This window comes from Condylostylus longicornis, unplaced genomic scaffold (assembly GCF_029603195.1).
Source record: "Condylostylus longicornis isolate FDR11 unplaced genomic scaffold, ASM2960319v2 ptg000044l, whole genome shotgun sequence".
NCBI classification, from domain to species: domain Eukaryota; kingdom Metazoa; phylum Arthropoda; class Insecta; order Diptera; family Dolichopodidae; genus Condylostylus; species Condylostylus longicornis.
In genome coordinates, this window is record NW_026578013.1 from 7,727,790 (window position 1) to 7,751,104 (window position 23,315).

General features: G+C 24.7%; 1 protein-coding gene across 4 annotated transcripts in view; it reads right to left on the bottom strand.

The window, feature by feature from the left end:
• Positions 1-23,315, bottom strand: part of LOC129610460 (protein phosphatase 1 regulatory subunit 12A) — a 249,434-nt gene that overhangs the window by 183,810 nt on the left and 42,309 nt on the right. For all 4 annotated transcript variants that reach the window (XM_055523061.1, XM_055523060.1, XM_055523062.1 and 1 more), the window contains one exon: positions 8,722-8,775. The gene's annotated coding sequence lies outside the window, so the exon portion shown is untranslated. The remainder of the gene's footprint in view (positions 1-8,721; positions 8,776-23,315) is intronic.

Genomic DNA, 23,315 nt, shown 5'->3' on the forward strand with positions numbered 1-23,315 from the left:
GACTATGACTTTAAGTTGCCGTATTACCATATTAATTTATGCAAAATTTCAGTACTATGTGTTATTCAAAATACTGGTTGTGCCAAACTACTATTGATGTTGTATGGCACCTACCAGAAAGAGCCAAGAAATTTTGGCGAATTTTATCAAGCATATCGGCCCTACTAATATATTCACTTGTGTGAAATCTCAATATCACAGCTTTTATAGTTTCTGAGATATAGTCAAATAACTTTTGAAGTTGTATGGCAGGTACAAGAAGGAGCCAAGTAATTTCAACGACTTTTATGAGACACATTGGCCCTACTAATATATTCGTTTGTGTGAAATTTCAATACCATAGCTTTAATAGTTTCTGAAATATAGTCCAATAACTTTTGAAGTCGTATGACAGGTACCAGAAGGAGCCAAGTAATTTCAACGACTTTTACGAGACACATCGGCCCTACTAATATATTTACTTGTGTGAAATCTCAATATCACAGCTTTTATAGTTTCTGAGATATAGCCAAATAACTTTTGAAGTTGTATGGCAGGTACCAGAAGGAGCCAAGTTATTTCAACGACTTTTATCTGACACATTGGCCCTACTAATATATTCGTTTGTGTGAAATTTCAATACCATAACTTTTATAGTTTCTGAGATATAGCCAAATAAATTTTGAAGTTGTATGGCAGCTACCCGAACCGGTACCCCGATCATGTCCAATTTAAATAGGGTTCTGGCACTTACTACAATAAATTATTTGTGAAAATTTGGTGAACTTAGCTCAATTAGTTTTTGAGTTATCGTTCGGACGGACGGACAGACAGACAAAGCTAAATCAACTCAGAATTTGACGCTGATCAAAAACATACACTTGAGTCTATATCTAACACCGTTATTTCTTAGCGTTACAAACGGTAAGGCAAATTTAGTATACCCTTCGAACATACGTTCGTACGGGTATAAAAAATGAATAAAATGTTCAAAAAAATTTAAATTTTAGAAAATTTACCAATTTCACTTTACTCAATTGAATTGAAAGTTAAATTCATTTTAATATTTTGTCTCCCACTATTATGCAATTCATTTGTTAAAATTACACTTACATATAAATAAAATTAGTTGTGATTTATTCAATTTATATAGGTGCTTAAACTTGTACGTCAAATACAAAAACGAATACCAATGTAAAAACGCATTTAACGCAAATCTTTAATATCAAAGTTGGCATAAGTTATTCATTTAAGAATTACATACGTACGTACGTATAACTTGAACATACGTAACTTGAATTTTTGTTCTCAAAGGATTAAAGATGTATGGAATTAAATAAAAAAACAAAAAATAGGGGAAATAAGCAGAGAAAAATAAAGTTTTTAATTAAATTTTGTATTTTAACTTTGACTAGCACAAAAATATTCTCTTATTAATAAGAGAAATATTTATGCAACTATGTATACATGTATACCTACATATATATGTACATAAGGTTCTTAATTTTAAAAATTTTAATAAATAATTGTATATAAACATTAAAAACTTATGGATGCACAAAAATTATATTATAAACTTAACCTTATATACTTTTAAATAAAAAAATTTCCTTACATTATACGGGAATGCATACAATAAGTAAGATATTGCAATCGGGTCAATTACCACATCTCGCATTATTAACAAAAATGCGGTTCTGCATTTTGAAAAGATGCAAAAAAATTATTTTTGACGAAGCGTTTGTCTCTCGGTGTACCTCTGCAGTCTTATATCTCAATTTCGGTTTAACTAATTTTAATAATGGATCAAAATTAGTGAGCTTTCGGCCAATATTCAATTCCAGCAATTGCATCTAGGGGTTTAAAATGCTGTGTTTCAGACAAAAATCAAAAGATTTTCAAAATAAATCAGTTTACGGAAACAAAAATTTCTAAGACCGGCCTATATATTAAAATGTAAACAATCTTATTATTCTAAATTAATTTTCGTAAAGCATTTTCTTCATTTCGTAAACTCGTTCGCCTATGAATAAGTGCAAATTTAAGAAGTAAATATTTTGGAAATAATATCCAATATACGGTCTAGCATATGCTGATCATCTCAAAATTTTGTTTTAAAATAAATTTCTACACAGTTTTCAATTCAGTGATTGTTTAAAATAATGTGCATTTTGTGTTTGAAATCCACACTTGTGTGTACAATTATACGAATACCTAAAAAGTTCTTGCATTAAAAATAAATAAATTATAAATAAACAAGTTAAACTCGTTACAAAAAATCCAGAAAATTATTTTTTGCTCATAAATTTTTAAGGAACTAAAAATTTCAATTATTCTTTACAATACAAAATATGGCATAAATAATTCTTCAGTAATTTAATATTCCTAAATTAAATCGAATTCCAAGGGGCTCAGAAAAGCATGCATTAAAGAGTTGCAAATGTTAATTTTCTTGCGCTGCAGGTCTAACGATAAGATTTGCTCAATTTTCAAAAATAATTCACCTATTTTAAATTATATAAATATTATGTGAAACACGGATATGTAATTTATCGACAGCAAAACTGCAAATGCTAACAAATATGCGAAACCTGTTTTACCCCCCCCCCCCCCCCCCCCCACTCTTTGTCAATACAAGACGCCGGGATAATAAGTAAATATCTTCTTTTTGTAAACATTCTAAAATTAAGTTTTGTACAACGTTAGCTAAGTAACATACTAGAATAACATTTTAAGCAAGAATTTGGGTAATAGCCCTTTATGTTAAGACTATTACAAATGCTTATATCATAACATCAGGAATTGGTATATTTTCTACAATATGCAATTTAGAAAATAACAAAAGCCGAAATCTTAAATTTTTAATTTAAATTTATTGCATGAATTCCAGGGAGATTTACCTTCCAATTTTCATTATATACTCCCACAGAACCTAAAATATTCATATTTTCTACATACATTTTTCTATATACATATGTATACTGATTTATTTTGGTCTACAAAATTATTATGCATAAAATATTATATGTAAAATGCATATTTTATTTTATTTAAAATATATCGGTGATACTATGAATACGGATGGTTGCAATTTGCCTTAAAAATTCATACACACTATTTTTAATATAAATGTTTAACATTATAGTACGTTAGATATAAAAAGTTGTTAAACTTTTAAATTTCCGAAAAAATATTTAAATATAAGTAAAATGTTCATCCCAAAAAAATACATCAGTTTAAAGATTTAATCCAATTTAGGGTAGCCAAATCACATTCAGTTATATAATGAACGTGGTAACACAGAAATATTCATAAAAATTAAAAAAATTTTAAAAGTTTTAATCCGAGATAAAATTTGAATTCAAATAAAATTTGGGACAGTTTGAAACTTTATTCAAAATTCGAATTCTTTATACAGTGCCAACTTTTTTTTAGATAATTAACATTTTTTGAAAAACTTTCAATTTTCTAAATGAAAATTTCATGTTCGAGCAGCTATTACCAAGGAACTACCCACTGATGGTTTTAATATTAGTCCTGAATCAAGCTTTATAAATCACATAGCACCAGTAACTAGATTTACGATTTATACGAAAATTTTTAAAATATATCTGGTAACCCTACTTTATATTGAAAATGTCACTAAAATGATTATAAATTTTCTAGTAATGCGCCAAAAAATTTAGTCATATACTTACAAACAATTTTAATTAATAGTTTGAATGAATTTTATTGCCACTTTACTAAATCTAGGTGTGAAATTTTTACATATAAGACTAATGAATAAGCTAAAAACGAATTTAATATATGCGATTAATTTAGATTTATTTGTACATATTTATCATTCAAAATAATAACAGATTGCGACCGAGATTACATGAACAAGTTTTCTATGATTAAAATGGGAATATTGTATATAGACATATTATACTGAAATGGACGCGAAATGGATGAGATTGTAATTAAAAAATCTATAAAAATAAATTGCAAGGTAAAAACTATTTTCATGTCATGTTCTATTCTATTTTAAAATATAACAATAGAAATGCATCAGCATATACTTTAAATAAAGTTTTTTATGTAGAACTACAAAAATGTTTTAAAAATTAAACTAAAAAACCGGAATTTTTTAGATATGTTTTGAAAAAATTATGCTTAATTGTATGCAATTTGATTATATTCATACTTTATTCACATGAATAATTGTGTGTATTAAAAAACAAGAATTATTTGTTAGATCAATGTCTACTTATGTGAAGCACTTACAACGAAAAAAGTAGCAAAAAGTAATTTAAGACTGACTTTAAAAAGTAATTTTTATAGTGAAAGTTTGACACTTTCTGTTAAATTCATTTTGAAGAGCCATCTAACGGGATTAGTGTTTGAAGCCATCTTTAAGTTTTTTTACAATAAAGGGGAAACGGCTAGATACATTAAGTATGAAAGTATATTTTATAAACATTTACGTATGTGCTTATGGATATAATCCTAAAAATATGCAAAATAACTGAACTCAAAAATGATTTCTCTTTGTGGAACTGTGTAGTTTTCTATGACAAAATTTCAAAAAAGTTGTTTCTTTTTTCCTTAGTACATGCTCCTGAATAGCAGATAAATGACGTGAGCAAATATTTATAAACTAGACTCAGACCATACTCTTATCCTTTTATATGCCAACTGAGCTACAGAAATATGGAAACGTTCTCGATTACTTTATTCTCTATGTCTTTCTCTGCGGTAAATATAATTACATGTATTGTTTATATCCGATTTATATAGATAAATTATATGCCAAAAGATTCACTATCCTATAGAGAGTAGATTACTTTTTCCCGTGAAATTATTTTTATGCAAACATAGAAATAATAACTGTATGTAATTGTTTTGTCCCCAATTTTCTAAAAACTTTAAACACAAAGCCAGTTCTTTCGAAAAAATTAAATTTTGGAAAAACTTTAAAATATAAAACTCATAAAAGTAGGCACTTTTTTTAATTAAGTTTTATAAAAAATTCAAATTAATTTCAATTTACATAATAAGAAAAAAAGAACCTAATTTTCAACTATATTAAAGGAATTAAAATCTAATTCTCATTTATAGAATTATTTTTTAACCCATCACTTTATCTAACAATATCACCTGTGCCATTCCTCAATTTGATACTAAGGTAAAATAAGGCAAGAAAAATAATTTACAAAATTATTCTACTTCAATATGAAAAATGAAAATTTATTTATTTTTTTCCATTAAGTAAATAATACAACAATGATTAAGGATCCTGAAGACATCTTGAAAGGTTTCAACTTTTTTAGTAACCTATCAGGTAAGAGAATATAAAAAGTCAATTATGTAATGTAATGTATATTAGAACTATGATGAAATTAAATGTAGAAACAGTACAAAATCCTGCCTGTCAGAGTAAGTGTGTTAATGAAAATCTATTAGACAGGAAAAATATCTAAATTTCTTTTTTTCATGTTTTCATTATTTTTATTATTAACTTCTTTTTATTCTATTTTCAATAAAAAATTTACAAAAAGAGAGTAGGTGTAATAAATTTTTTGGGGAAGCTCAAGATATTTGCAATATTCTAACAATTTCTCTAAAAAAAAAATTAAGAAAATTATTAAACAACTAGCATCAGACTCGATATATTTTGTTAAGACTTTAAGATTATTTGAAAAATTAAAAATATTAATTATCTGACAAAATTGATGACTAATATTTCCTTTACGGTATCAAAGTGTATTTATCTACACAACAAATGCTTGAATCAAAAGTTACAATCGAGATAAAAGACATGCAACGGAGCTACTTGATTTCAATATGAAACTGACACATTTATTGGGAGGACAAATCTAGAATACTCTCGTTTTAAATTGGGAGAGAAATCCTACTCTGATTTCGAGTTCCATTACAGTTCAAAACAAAAAACGATTTGTTTTACGATCAGTTTGAACACAGATAGCGAAGTAATTTTTGTATATTTCATGATGACAACGTGCTGGATCCATATATGTATGGCGGATCTCTACTACTAATCTGATGGCCTCTTCCATTAGGATTACTTGAATAATTCAGAATATTCATTATATAAATTCACTACTAATATCTTTTGCCACAATATTTAGAGCAGAAGAACAAAATGAAAACATCTTTTATTTCCAAAAAAGAAAAGTTCTAGGAAAAAAGCAGTATATTAACTCATTTTGATTCTCATCTTAATAATTCATTCTCTTTCAGCAGAAAAAAAAAAACTCACGTTGAAATTTCTATTGTTTTGTTTTCCTCTATTATTTCTATATACTTTTGTTATAAATACCTGGAAAAGGATGTTTAACGCTAGTAATACAAAGAATGTGTACAGAATATTAAAATATACAAACGCAGAATGAAAATAAGTTTTACTTACTGGTATGAAATGGAAATTTTCATTCATAAAACAAATGGAAAAAAAAGAAAATGGGAAAACTCGATTTTCTTCTATTTAAAGGTATTACAATTTCTTCATAAATTCGCTACTATAACAGTAAAATTTTTTTAAATCAGAAAATTATGTTATTATTAACTGAACGGGTTCTAAATGAGAAGAATTTATTTTTATAATCCACAATGGGATATTGTATAGTTTCTGTAATACTTCGGAATGCAAGACATGAATATTATTAGTACTAAATTTCCTTGAAGGATTCTCAACTCCGTTAAATAATCCTTAGAAAACTTTTTTGGTTTTGCAATACTCGTACAAGTAGTATAAATTTGCAACTATTACTTGAGCATTATAAAACGGAAAATGAAATAAATTTACACAAGGGATAGGAAATTAATGATAATTAAGTAATAGAAATGAATTATTTCAAATTTCAATAAAAGAAGCATAAATGCAAAATTTGCAAAGAAAATGAAATTTAATATTGTAATAGTTTTGATTTATGTACTCGGAAACTTGAATAAGTTGGAAAATTTGAACAAAATAATGCAATTTTTAGAGGTATTCATCGAAAATTTATGTGATAAATGAAATTAACGATTAATGTGTTCAATAGTTGCTGTTTTGTCTTCCATTAGTTGTTCCTCCTATAAAACCGTACGTTTCATTCCATTACAGCAACAAATTATTTAAGTATATTATAACAATTGAAAATAAGATTTTAAAATTTAATAAATACATTTACAAAATAAGTACAATATTCCCAGTCACTTCCTTGTAATTAATTTAGAGAAAAAACAGATTAAACTAATTTCAAAATTCTATAGAGAATTCCTTTAAATATAAATCTAAAAAAGACTTCCTTATTTCTTCATTTATTTGTAGGAAACCTTTTTATTTTTTAATATTATTTTAATGTTCGTAATGTTATTCTAATCTAACGTACATACACATAAATAGAAATAGAAATAGTAGTTAAATAGAAAATGTATAAGAGCATAGATTAGTACATGATAAGAATTTTAAATAATTTTAAAATTCCATTCCTTATCCCTATGTATTCGAAAATCTTTAAAATCTAACAGAATGTATATAATATAATTATCCTTTCGTATATCCTCTGGTATAAAATTATTCTGGAAAAACTGAATTTTTGCTGAAATATACAAAAAGAAAAGAGAAAACAAAATTGTGCTAAACTTTAAATTTAAAAATTTGTTTAATTTGAAATTTAAGAATGTAAAAAGGTGAGAAACTGTTGAATATTTTTCCATTACAACAGAAGAAGTACATACAATCAGTCTCTGCACATAATATACACACTCATAAGTAATACACAAATACAAACAAATAAGTACAAAGTATATAAGTAGAAATAATTAAGTGAGATTTAAAACTTTACTGAAACATTGCTAAACAATTAATTGTTAAAAATTTAAATTAATTTTTTTACCCCAAAAAAGAAAAAACAAAAAAATTAAAACTTAAGTACTTATGCCAAAAGATAAGATAAAAAAGGTGAAATTGAATTAGTGCTATTGAAATTCGAATTAACAAGAAGCATTTTTCCATTCCAAATTTTTGTTAATAAAATAATGTAAAATAAAATATTGCATACTTTTGGGGGCAAATTTGATTTCTTCTGTATACATAAATTGCCTTCTGATTTATGTGGAGTAAGTAGGTAAGGCTATAAGCAACCACAATAGCAATATTCAAATTAAATGCCGAATCGCATACTGAAGCTAAACGAAAAAGCTATTAAAATTGAATATTATTTAAGACTTATAACTTAACTAGATTTATAACTTTTATAGCTTAAATTTAAAAAGAATTATATACCATGTCACGCAAAATTAGCAAAATTTAAATTTTCAAAATATTCAAAGACTAAAATTCAAATATTAAGTTCGGTCCTTTGAATTATTTCAAAATAAACTGTAAAATGCATTAGAACAACACAAATGCAAATAGGATTGGCATAGAATGAAATAAATTGTGTAACTAGCATGATTTTAAAGCCAGACAAAAAAACTGAGAATTACTGAAAGAATTTTGTTCAACATTTGTGAAAAACGAGTAAAAGAACTCAAAGATATGCAAATAACCAGAAACAGATAAGTTAAGGATCATTTAATTACTCTTCAAAAAAACTACTCTCTTAATATTTATACTGTACACTATAGGAATATTATCATATTACCAGATATTGTTCAAAATACATAGTGTAAGATTATGTTAACAACAAGAAAAATTAGAAATATTTTTTATAATTTACAAGAAAAACAAAATATAAAAATGTTCCAATTTACCTTTTAAAGAATAATCTCCTCTTTATGAAAAAATATCCTTAAATACACAAATATCTGAAAATAAGAAAACAGAAAGAAAAATTTGAATATATTAATTAATAAATTATTCATGAATTTTAATTAGTTTTTATAGCAGAAAATAAAAAGCTTCAAATTATAATATAAAGTAGTTAATTAAGCTTCAAAATTTCTAAGTATAACATTACATACAATTTATCATTATCCTTGAAATAATTATAAAAAATTATTTAAGTCTATATAAGCAGGAATTTTGGATTAATACTCGTATATGGTAACAATTTTTTGAAATTCAATAAATGGCGGTAAATTTAATAATAGTGAACCTTGTAACACGAATTTTATAAAAAATATAAGGAAGGTATCACAATTTTTAATGCGTAATACATTATTTTTTCTAAAGCGAATACAGTCTAATTATATAATCCAGTCTACTGGATTTCATACTGATCGAGGTAAATGACCCGAATTTACTGAAATTTCATATTGGATAAAGCCGATTGCAAACAGATCATTATAATATTTAGCAAACAATAATGATTAAATTTGAATAAATGCAAAGCTAAGGGTAATCCGTTCATCGAAAATTACAAATGTGAGTTGTACAATAGTGTTCTTGCTTTCTTATATTTGAAAATACAAATGATAAAATATGAATACGTTCGGCCGAGATGTGGTTTGAATTGAATAATGCTAAATGTCATGCAGCGACCATTACAATTGCCAATATGCTGTAATTACGATAATCCATTAAAATCATTTCGCAAATGTTAATATTATTTACTATACTATCGCTGAATAAAATCAATTTTCAATTCAAATTTCATTTTTCATAATTTCAAGTTCTATTGTGCTTAAGAAAAAAAATCTTCACCAATTCTATTTTTTTTTTAAATTCAATTTGAAATTATTTTTATAAATCTTAACTTGATGGTATTTGAAAATTACTTTTTCAAATTGAAAAAGAATTAATTTGAATAAAATTATCATAAATTAATCACTTATCATTGAATTCTCAATATTTTAACAGACTTGCATATAATATAGGGTATACTTATAAATGTTAATTTAAATAAATTATGTTTGAAAATAAAAATAATTTTAGCATCATAGTTTCAATTTGGTACATTTCACTTCAAATTAACCGAGTTAAAGTGAAATTTCGTATGAATAAATTAAAAATTTGCCTTAAATTTAATTGACTGGAAATTATTGTGCTAAATAATTCTAAATTAGACAAGATATCAATTATTATTCACTTAAATGTAAATAATCTTTAAATTTTCTAGAAAATAATCAAAAGTGCTCGTATTATGCAGACAAAATAAAGATTATATGGCAATAGATTTCAATGAACAATTATTAATTTATTAAATAATGGGCTTTTCCTTAAATATCGAATTCATGTTGCAAAAACAAACTCTTGTCGTAAGGAAACTTTTGAATTTATATTTGAAATTTATTTCAAAATTAAGTGTAAAACTCAAATTTTATGTTATGTAAAAAATTTTACATTTTTTTCTTAATTCTAATGATTTCCCAATGCAGTAGAATATTTACTTTTGTCTATTACTAAATAATCAATAATTTACAGCTTATATACTGGAAATTTACACCTCATTTTTTCTAAATTCACAAAAATATTCAATTCTTTAAAATATTCTATAACAATAACCATCAAAATCCTAAAATCAAGAAAAATCTTCATAAAATTAACGCTCCATTTTCTTATTAATAAAAAATTTTTCACAACACCAACTGAAATATCAAAATTTCCACATTAACATTAAGAACATAAAAATTTAATTCATCTCACATTTTTATACTTCCGTTTATACTCTTCTTATACCCTCCAATATTTACCGACTTTACTCACATCCTGTCTATACAACACGAAGAAAAGTTAAAGCAGAAAATTACAAGAAAAACATTACCAGGTGTAAATTTTATAAAATGAGGTGGTAATTCTGTTTTTCAATCCAATATTTGTATATAATGTATAAAAAAGTTACATGTTACAGAACATTTGATATTACATAACTAAAATTTCTTTAACAGTTATTTTTTGGTTTGCTTTATTCTGAAAGGAAAACTTTTCAGTTTCCAAAAAATAAAAAGATATATTTAAGTAGTAACCAAAAGTATACTTAAATATAGTTTTATATACCATATTACTCCTATACCAAAAATATTTCTTCTTTTCAATTTTCCACATATTTATTTATTATTATTTCGTATACTTAGTTAAATTTATGTAAGAATAAAATTCCTCTGGGTAAAATTTGATTTGATGTTCAACTTTACGCACAATTACACTTTAAATAGAGGTAAAAATGAATTGAGAAAACAAAAAAAAAAATAAAATGAAAATGTAAATTTTACCTTTTTTACACTATAGACCCACATCGTTACATAACAATGATCGCACCTTCTCTTACCCATACTTTATTTAAAATCTATTCAAAATATTTTGTGTAATATAACCTTAACTTTCATATCTGATAATAGTAAAGTTAATGGTGATCCATTATTAAATGTCAGATTCATATAATACTTTTAGTTCAGAAACAGTAAACAAGAAGGAAGAAGGAAGAAAGAGAATGAAGAAAACTGTTATGGAAAATTTTGTGGAAAATTTCCGTTTCTTTTTTTTTGTTTGATTATTATTTAGGTAACATAAAAATTTTGTTTTCAATGAAATCATAAAAATGAAAATTGCAGAAATTTTTTTGAAAACGATTTTTAGAATAATTTTTTATGATGATTTTTTTAAAGTTACATTTTTTAAGAATAAATCTTATTTATTATGATATTTTAGGAATAATAAAAATATTGATGTAGTTTATGTAAAATTGACACATCACCATTGTCGAATTTTCAACACACCATACATTTTGTTACTGTCTTGTCACCCTCTCTTTCAATTTCTTCTCTCTTTATATTTTCATATTTGAATAATTTATTGAAATAAATGTGACAGATGCTTCATCAATACTCGAAAAATAATTTTGCAAAAAAAAAATTGTTAAAAAAATTTGGTTCAAGAAATGATGTCGAGGTGAAAAACGTGGTAGAAATTATTAAATGGAAAACATATACAGCAAGTCTGTAGTTTCTTGTGACAGTTTTGAATAACAAGCAAAATATAAGTAGATTACTGCCTCTTTTCGTAAAATAAAATAAATTTGAATATGTAAATAATAAAATTTAATTTCGATAAGAAAAAAAAAATGAGAGAAATGCAAAACATCAAAAAAGATGAGTGTTAACTTTAAAATATTTGAGTTTTGAAAATTTAATTATACTTCCTGAATTCTTATGAACGAATTTTCTGTCGAAAATATCTCCGGAGAGGAAATATAAGCTACTAAACAAAGACTCATACAATAAAAATGAAATTTTATCAACCTTTTTTACACGGAAAAAGATCATGATTATTTAGATATTTCAAAAGTCTATTGAGGAAAAAAATAATTTATTTTCAAAATTTGGATATTTCATTGAAAAATGAGAATTCTCTTAATTATTTGATCAGAGTGATGAATAAATAACCTTAATATTAACTGAACATTTCGTAATAAGCTAAAGGTAGAGAAAACTAAGTTATTTGTCAAAATTCATTTTTAAATTACAGAAAATTTCGTGCATATATTCTAGTATAATTAATAATAAGTCTGCAAAATTAATTTGCTTTCTAATAAAATGTACCACAAACTTAAATCGAATAAAAATCTTAAAACACTTGTATAAGTAAAAATGTAATTTTCTAATCCTTTGGTTCTTATAATTTCTTATTTTATTCATTTAATTTCATATCAAAAACCAATTAATACAAATCGTGGTAAAGTTATAAAAAAAACCAAGAAATATAATAATAGTATAACAGTTATTATATGTACTTATATATTTAATTAATCATTTTTTAAAAAATAAATTCTTAGTTCTATTTCAATTTCTGAAACGGTTGATTTCACATGAAATATTTTAATAATCCATACAATTTAACATCCAATTAGCTTAAACAGTGCAAATATTTTCCCTTTCATTTTATTTAGCCAATATAATGCAGTCGATTTTATAAGTGACTACATTATTGATCAAGATTAAATTAAACTTAGAATTTAACCCATAATTAATTGTTTAAATCCGAGACTAAAAAATATTTAATAAAATGTATTCTAAATTTAATAACAAGTTACCAGTTCTTTGTTTAGAATTATTTTTGTATTCTAAAAGTTTTATTTCAATAACTTTTCTTTTTATTACTTAATCTTTAACAATTACTCCATTTTTATACTTGTATGTTCGAAGGATATACTAAATTTACCTTACCGTTTGTAACGCTAAGAAATAATGCTCTGAGATATAGACTCCAGAGTTTATTTTTGATCAGCGTCGAATTCTGACTTAATTTAATTTTAACCGTCCGCCCGTCCCAACGACAGCTCAAAAACTAATTGAGCTAAGTTCACCAAATTTTCACAAATGATTTATTATGATAAATTCCAAAACCTTATTTAAATTGGGTATGATCGGGGTACTGGTCCGAGTCAATGCCATACAACTTCAAAATTTATTTGACTATATCTTAGAAACTATAGTTGTGGTATTGAGATTTCGCACAAGTAAATATATAAGTAGGGCCGATATGTTTGAAAAACATATTGAAATTGTCAAACTCTTTCTGGTAGCTGCCATACAACTTCAATAGTAGTTTGGTCATATCTTAGAAAATATTGAAAACATAGTCGACAAGGTCAACTCTATTTTTTCTATTATTTCAACTCTATAATCTCAAGTTTTTCCTAAACTTGTTAAAAATGTTTAAATAGTAGTTATTTATACTGTATGTATGTATATGTAAGTATATTTATTCTTAAATAGTTCATATTTAATGAATTGTTCAGTTTTAAAGCTTTCAATTTAATAATAATTGATTAAATTCATTTGTTATGTTCAATATTAATTGATCAAATTTATGTATAAATGTACATGAATATATATATATATATATATACGCTTCAATAAATAATTCTGAAGTGCATTTGAAAAATTTATCGAATTCAATTATAAAATTCTTATGATAACATTAATAAAAAAATTATAAGGTCAATATGGGATTGCAAAAAAAATAAAATTATTATGTTTTAAAAATAATTTCATTGCAAGAATTTAAATTTATGCTTTATGAAAACACATGTAAGTATGTACATAAGCTGGAAAAATAATAATTATTTAATTATAAAAGTGAAATCTATACTTATATTTTAAATTTAAAAACAAAATTTTCACCAAATTGCATAGTTTTCTGGTTAATTTTCTGATGGTCAACTGCTCTCCTTTAAAAATGGTTGTGTTGCTGTGAAATTTTAAGGGTCACTATTTAAGAATATTAGTAAAACAAGTTGATATATTCATTAGAACTCTATAAATTGTATTTATACATTTCGATGTACTACAATAATATTTGAACAATTAGTTCAGTTTTCGACTACTGTTCTTGCGAAATAAAATTAGTTTGTCGGTTATAATGTGCAAATTATAATGGTAAGGCATACCATCCTTTATAGCAATCAATAAATAGAAAATCTTTATTCATAGCATTCTTGTAACTTTGGAATTTTAGAAAATTATTCCATTTAATTCACTCCAATTAACACGAACGTACCATATCTTGTCAATTAGATTACCACTGCATATCCAATAAGTCGGCTGATTAGTTTTTTCAAGAAACTAGTTTGAATTTCTGACATAAATTTTCGATCTCATCTAGCCTTGTCTTCATCCTACCCGACGTTAAAATGCATAATTTATCTACAAAGTGATTAATTTTGTAGTCTTTTACAATTGTTCATTAAAAATTACTTGTTCCTGCATAAACTACCATTAAAATTTCAAAGTTGTTTAACATCAAAATGTCGAATGTGTTAAACTTTTCCACACTATTGCCTATAATTGATGCCACAATAATTTATTAACAGAATAATATTTACTTTACAAGTTGTTTTGAAATATACTTAACAATTTTCATTATGTAAGTTTTGAAATTTCACTTATAATCATGTACTTAAGTTTCATATTTATGCAAATACATTATTGCAATTTCTCTAAGTGTTTCAAAATCAACAAAAAAATATTATTCTATGAAAAATAAACAAAATTTTGAATTCTTTGTATAACAATTCTTAACATATTATTACTTTTAATAATAGAAGCATAGTAACTTAAATTAATATTCTGAAATTATTGAAAATTCGAGAAATTTAACCATAATTATCATGTACTTATAAGTAGAAATTCAGTAAAAACCAGCAAACATTTTGAGGTAAATTGAATTTTACAAACACATGTTCATTAATATACGTATACGTTTTTACTGTCATTTTGCAAAATAAATAATTCAAGTTAGAATATTTCGAGTTTAAAAAAAAAATACATTTACTGATTAAATTTACACATAGTTCGCCATATTCAAAACAATGAACTTTTCCAAAAAATTTTATATTTCAGCGTGTGTGTTTTGAGCAAATTAAAAAATATTTCCGGCTCCACATTTTTAAAAATATCTTGGATATTTTACAATTCGGCTAAAACTGACTTATTTTCTTAAATCTATTTAATTCAGTTTTGTTTATTGGATAAATTTTTGATAAAACCAGAGGTTTGAATTAACTTTTTTTCATTTTTGTTTTCAATTTTTTTATAGGTCAACTGCATAACCTACGTGAACAAATTTTACAGGTATAGGCGCACCCGTCTATTCCCGGATTTAATGCGATTTCAGCAGTGCTTATATTTTTCAATACAAAACAAGTATGAGAAAAAATACAAATTTGTTCAGATCTATAAAACATATTTAGCTTTACAAGTGCATTAATACTAAAAATTATTAAAAACCTAAATTTAAAAAACATTTTTTGATGAAAATAAGAAATAAATGAGGCACTAAATCGGATCACACTGGTGGTTAACTCAGAGGTTCTGAAATCTGTTCCTTACCGTTTATGATGCTTTCTTTTATAATTATTGTTTAATTTGCAAAGCTAAGGGTTTTATCAACTATTTATCAGGTAACAACAACTACAACCAAAAACAAAATAAACAAAAAATCAGACGGCAATCAATGATTTAATAACACTTTAAAGATTAAATATTTCACCTAACTTCATACACATACTTATTATTTATCAAAATAAAAGTTTGAAGGGCTCATACAATGAATTTAAAGTGATAAATGGAATTCTTTTTTTTTTGCATATTCACAAATAACAATTAAAAATAATAATTAAAATTGAATGTCTCTTAATAATTATCTAAAACAAAATGACAAAACCTTTTTCGAGTGCGCTCATATCAACGCGCTAAAAGGTATATATTTTTTAGTGATAAATTAATTTTAAACACACTTTAAAATATTTTAAATCTAAATACTAAAATAAAATTGTAATTATTTTATTTTAATCTTTTAGTAATTAAAACTACGTGACAGATTTGTTAAATTCGAGTTTGTTCGTTTTTAATAAAAAAAATCTACATCATATTTCAAAAATCTTTAAAATTTTTCAAACTTTATAAAATTAATATATGTTTATAAAAGTATATTCATACATATGTAAATGTGTACATATCTTCTTAACCTTGAATTTAATTATAGCTACTTATATTTAATCTACAAGAAAACAGAGATCAGAAACTAATAAACAAAGAAAAACTGTTCAAATTCACACAATATTTTATTTATGATTGAATTTCATAAAAAACTAACCAAAATAGAACCTTATCATTCTATTATAATTTACAAATTATATAATAATATTAATAACATGATACTAATATTATTAATGTATAATATATAACAGCTATTGATGTATTATAATAATAATTAACAAAACCCTTATAACGGGTGGTTTTGCACGTAATTTTACTACAAATGTCAATATCAAACCGGCTCAATTTCATTTCCTATTTTACGAGTAATACGCAAAAACGAAAACGTAAGAACAACACTTCCAAATTTTCAATAACAATCATATTAAATGAATAATATTTTAGAAATTATTATAAATGGTAAGCAACTAATTCCACGTTTCGGGATCTTTAATTTGACCACCAATATAATACGATTTAGTGCATATTTCATATTACTTTCTTAACATTAGATGTTCAGTACATAAAATCTTTGGTTTATATCCGCCGGCAGCTATCGATCATGCTTAATGTTGAACGTATAGTTTTTTGTACACCGGCCAATTACTCATTTAAATATCCGAAAAAGGTATCTCAAAATTTTACCAACCGAATGAGGTACTAAAAACAATTATTTACATGAACTTATACACAAAAAATATGAATGAATCTATGCTTAAAAAATCACCCGGTATATAAGTATGCTAGTTGGCAAAAAAGTTATGTTATATGTTGACATTGTTTATGTCATTTATAATAATATTATATATAAATAGAAACCACATCAGAATAACCACAAAAACCAAATTATTATAAACATTTTCTTAACAATAGGAAAAATAATTATTTATGCATAAAACATAATATTATTAAAGACCTGTAATTAACACTAATACTAATACTTATATAAGTACGCATTTACTCGTTTATTATATAAATTTAGTGTGTACACTTGTGTGAAATGAAAACTATTCACATTATAATTATTATTTATAATATTAACTGATTAAAATTATTTTAATTTTTATTACTTTTTTTGTGGCTTTTAAATTTGATAATAGAATTTTATTTTTTATGTTCAGTATTATACACACATATATATATATATAGGAATATAAATATGTATATTCATATATAATTTCTATTTTGGTAAGGCGCTATATACCTGCGTGTCATGTGGTTTAATGTGAATTTACTTATACGTATAATTTTATGAGAATGGTTGCCAAATTGATAATATGAATTAAATGACGTTTATAGAAAAATTAACATATTCAAAAATAATACGTAGTAGAAATGCTTTGAATACATCTGGGATTTTTTTGTCTAATTTTAAAATTGCACAAATACTGAAAAATATTTGCCATAAAAATTATTGTTTTTTTATTAAATTCTTCAAAAATGTTGCAAGATTAAAATCTGTAATTTAATTATTTATTAAGTTGTAGTATTTTTTAGGAATTTTTTTAATTTTATTTGGCAAACGAAAATGTGTAGGTGTAAAGTTGACTCAGGCCTTATAAGTATAGTAATTTAAAATTACACTGCACTGCAAGGAAACTGAAAAAAAAATTAAAACTACAAAATTACAAAAAACTTAGAAAGTAGTCGTTTTTTCAGCGAATTCAGTGTCAGAACTACAAACTAAAGAGAAATGCATTTTACTGTTTAGTGATAAAACAGCAAACATTAACTCAGCACGCATATTATGCAGAAACGTATGCAGAATTTGTTAATATAACTAACTATAGTTGGAATTGTTCAAATTGAAGCATTGATAGTTTGTACATAACGGCAAAATCTACTAAAAATTTCAGAATCAAAAAAAAAAAATATATTTGTAATGGCAACAAAAGGTTACACCAGTCAAGCCTAGCGTTTTTAATAACACTGCTAACAAAGGCTTCAATGCAACGAAAACCGTTTATATGCTGCAACACTAATTAGCATTGAATAATAATACTAAAAAGGTTAAAACAAATGGAATGTTTTAAAAGAAATACAATTAATTTCATTTAAGTTGCTAATAAATTGACTGCTCTATCAGTGAATAAATAAACTAATTGTTAATACAATTAAAGTACAATTGTTTCAAGTACTTTTCTCCACACACCCATTCAATATGTAATTGCACTGTTAAAATATTTCTATACTAAAATTTTTAACCACTGCCATGTTATTGTTTTTATTTTATTTTAATTTTTGCAAAACATAATCTAAACTATTTTATCTGCGAGAGACAAGAAAATTATAAGCAATGCAGATATAAAAATTTATTTTTATCGTGCCTCATTTAAAGCGTATTTTGTGCAAAGAAATACACAATTGAAAATATTATTAGTTATGCTAATTTTAATTGTATTAAATATTATTTTTATTATTTAAACAGTTTTGTTATTTCAAATAAAATATTTATATACGAGTATAAATAATATTTACTTAGAATAATATTCATTAGAAAAATAGAATAATAATTTAAATTTAAATATAGAAATTCATAGAACAACTTTTACCAACTTGTGTGTACTTGAAAAGAAGAATGTTTGTATACTTAATGAACTTAAAAACATTTTTTAATTATTCCATTCTTTACCATTTCTAAAGCAATAGAAAAGATCTGATAAAAATGATAAATTTTTTGTTGATTCCGATATCGATTAAAATGTATAATGTTTTTTCTATAATTATAGCCCTTAATACACAATATCAAAGAAATGTTACTCAATGGAATGTGAAATTTCAAAATAATTCGGTAAAATCACAGTGTACTCTACTTTGATTAAATAATTTTCGAATATTTTTGATTTGAGTTGGATTCTTAAATCCATTGCAATTGTAAGGAAAATAATTTTTTCTTACTGTGTGATGCTTATTTGAAGGTCTAACTTCTAGTACAACATACATATATTCAAGCTCAAGTTTTTAATTAATAATTAAAAATACTTTAGGAATTGCATAAGGAAAATAGAATTTGCAAAAAGACAAGTTATGTAATAATTTTTATACATGCGAACATAATACAGAAATTTTGCACATGTTTAATTATGTATAATAAAACAAATTTAAGCTTTAATACCAACTAGCATATTAATTAATTTAATTAAAACAATAAAGTTGGGTCAAACCAATGGTTTGTATTGCAGCACTTTTCCCTTCAACAAGTGAAAATTCTGCTTACAGTCTATGTACATATACCTATCACTATGTACACTATTAAAATTATTTTCATTCATATACGAAAGTATTTCTAGGATTGCATATATTTAGGATGAACGATTTATGCCGTCTTTGAAATAAAGCAAAAATTAATAAAAAGTGGATTTAACATAATGCTTGATTTTAAGCGTTAATTGTGTGAGTTAAGAAAAATAATTATATTTTTTAATGTCATGGAATTTACCGTTAGCTTTTTGTGTTTATAGAAATTTGAAAAAGCTTGCGGTTTCGGATATATAAGGCGTCAAAAATTCAAATTTTACAAATTTCAAGAGGCGATAACTTGAGAGGGGGTGGAGATGGAAAAAAATTTTCTTTCAACAAAATGAACTTTTTGTTAATATCCCCTAAAATTTAAGTTCCTACAGGCTGGGGTTTAGAAGAAAAACGACATCAAAAATTTGGAAAAATAGGACTTCAGATAACGGTAAATTTGAACGGCCATTTTGTTTTTCTAAAATTTAACTATAGTATATCGCGTTAGGGGAAGCAAGCCGTTGCCTTTCAATTCAACAAATAGTTAAAAAAGGCCATTTTTAGGGTTTTGGGGGGATATAACTTCTAGAGGGGGGGAGATAGGTAAAAATTTTGTTCTACGGAAATAAGTTTCCAGTAAAGATCTATATACATTCAAAATTTCAGTTTTCTATCTTCAAGGGTGTAGAAGTTTTGTAAACAGACACGCGGACAGACGGACGGACGGACAGACGGACGGACGGACGCACGGACAGAGTGAAACTAATAAGCACTTTTTTTTCAAAAATTTTTTGGAAAAGTGCTAAAAACAATGACTGAAACTGAAATTTCTGATTCTGTTAATTCTTATCCATTTGGTATTTTATGACTAACACTAAAAGAGAACTTATTGCATACATAAATTAATAAAATAATAATTTATATAAATTAATAGTAACAACAACAAAGTATAAGGAAATGATATTCAAATAACTTCAGGAAATTACTAAAACATAACAACTTACTTTAATATTTATGCATAATTAAAATTAAAATAATAATAGTGATTAAAACAATATATGATTATGTTTATAAACTGAGATTTTAAATTAATTAAAGTAATTGTCATACAAAAGGTAAATACAATAGAGATTACAGTAATTATAAGAAAATCTTTAGATTTATAAAATAATTAAAAATTTATTTTTACAACAGTTTATTTTTAGAAAGTTGAGATTACGTTATTGACGTCTATAAAACTATAAAATCCAAAATATTAATTTTTTACATTCTAAGAATTTAACATTTTAGGTATTTAACTCTAAAACGAAAAAAAAATATTAATTGAAATAATCCAAAAACACCTAGTGCTGGTGGATTAATGTTCCCCGATTCAAATAATTTTATAGTACTAAGCAACTATAAATTAACAAGTGAAATACCAATTCAGTAAGAATAGATATAGGTAAGCGGAGAGGTCAGGTACATCAAAGCTTTCCATCTCAAGTTTCACTGATTATTCCTTAACGTGGCCTAAAGCAAAGAGATAATCCATAATCAATGACACTGATTTTGCAAATAATTAAAACAAGCTAATCAGTTGCGCGTTCCTCTGCGAGATCTGAAGAAAATATGTGACATTGTTTGTACAAAGATCTTTATCTTACTACTTCACATGATTATACTAAAATTTCATCCATGTTTAAGATTTTTTTTTCTTGAAACGTTTTACCAAAACCTGGAGGCTTAAAAGGATGATTTCCAAAAATCTGCCCAAACAGAAGTGTTAGATCTCGCCGAAACCTTTCTAACCGACGCCTTTTTTAAAATTTATTTATTTTTTTCTTAAATCTCTAACCACCGTTAATTATCGTACCATATTCCTTAGATAAGTGAACAAATTTCTAATTATTGCTAAATTAAATTAATTGTAGACTTTAATAAATTCCACAAGGTACTTCAAACCATTTGTTATCAATCGATTGAAAAAAATTTTCCTACAATATCCAATTTTTGCTTTATCATACTTAATTTAAATCTTAGTAATATTTCTCATTTTTTAAGAGTTTAAAAAACTTAAGTTATTTCCTCCACATAAAAAATTAATTCGCGTGAAATTGCACTTAACATAAAATTGTAAAATTTTACAACAGAAATTATTAAAAAACTGTTAAATTGATTTTATTTTTTTGCTCAACTCCACAAATTTTTAACAAAATAATTAAAACTTTTTAATAAATGAAAAAAATTTAGAAAATTTAAAAATCGTTTAAAATTCAAAATAAAAAAAAATAGATTACTGATTAACCGCAATTAATAAGAAAAATAATAATTACCCTGTAAATTGAACAGATATTTTAAGTGAACCAAACGAACAACAACATGTTATAATAAATTTTACAGATTTATGTTGCATTCAAGTGAATAATAAATTAAAATTTTAAATGTATAAATCTATGAACAATGTATCATAATTAAATTACTATATAAACTTTTTAATTAGCATGAAAAATTTATCATAATTAATAGTTTCCATTATAATTAATATTATATAAAATTAATTCATTATCGTGTTTTCACTTACAAATAGTTTAAGTTCAACTTTGTTTAACTACTTGTTAAAATATTTTCAATCAAATTTTTAATCAAACGCAAAAGTCAGATTGGACTTTAAAAAAATCTAAAGTGAACAGCACACATTCGACCGCTTTATTTTTTTTTTAATAATATTTACAAGTTCCAACAAATCTTTTATACAAAACAGGCTGGTTTAGTGAAAGAGTATAGTAGAAACATACAATTTACTTCAAATTTAACGATAAATTGTTAAGTCCTCAAAAAATGTAAATGCAGATCATAGACGAACTCTTAGCTTTCTAATTTTCGTATAAAATTTATACGAGAATAATAAATTTTAAAAAAATTAGCTTATTATTTCGGTAGATATTGTTATAAATATAAAATATAAAATCATCCAGTTACAGAACTCATGATATTTCATTCAGTTGCTCTGGTTTCACCGAAATGGATTAATGATAAGCTTTCAAAAATTATGAAAAATGTAGAATCAGAGGAACACAACGTATAGACGTATAGTATTCACAAAGTGAACATATGTATGAAGTATAAATTTTAATGTTAAACGATTTGCATCGAAACTGAGCTATAGGAGCGCACAAATAGGAGACATTTTGGGAAAAATTACCTTTTTTATAGAAGAAATAAGCTTTCGTCAACATCTGACCATGACAAATTTGGTGTGATCACAACACCTACCTTTATGAATTTTACCAAATTCCGGTAAAAATTAGCCTATAGACTCTTTAGTGGGCTCAATATCAACTATGCATACTTAATATTTCAAATGCATATTAAACAAACAACGATTTACATCCGAACCTTTTTCATTCTATCACATAAATTGCAATTTATAGAACAACGCAAAATTTAAATTTAAAATTATTGGCACAATCATTGTATCTGGAACTCGCAACATTTTCTATATATAAAACCTGAAAAGCAAAACCGCTTCAACGACATAAATATTCCCAAATTTACAAGAATACAAACATGTTAAATTATAACTAATAAATATTATTAAATACAGGTAAATTCATTTAATTGAACTATCAAATCTTTTTCACATTTTTCTTTAACAACCTTATTATTATTCGGCAAAGTCATTCCAAACATAATTAATCAAAAAAAAAATTCATTAA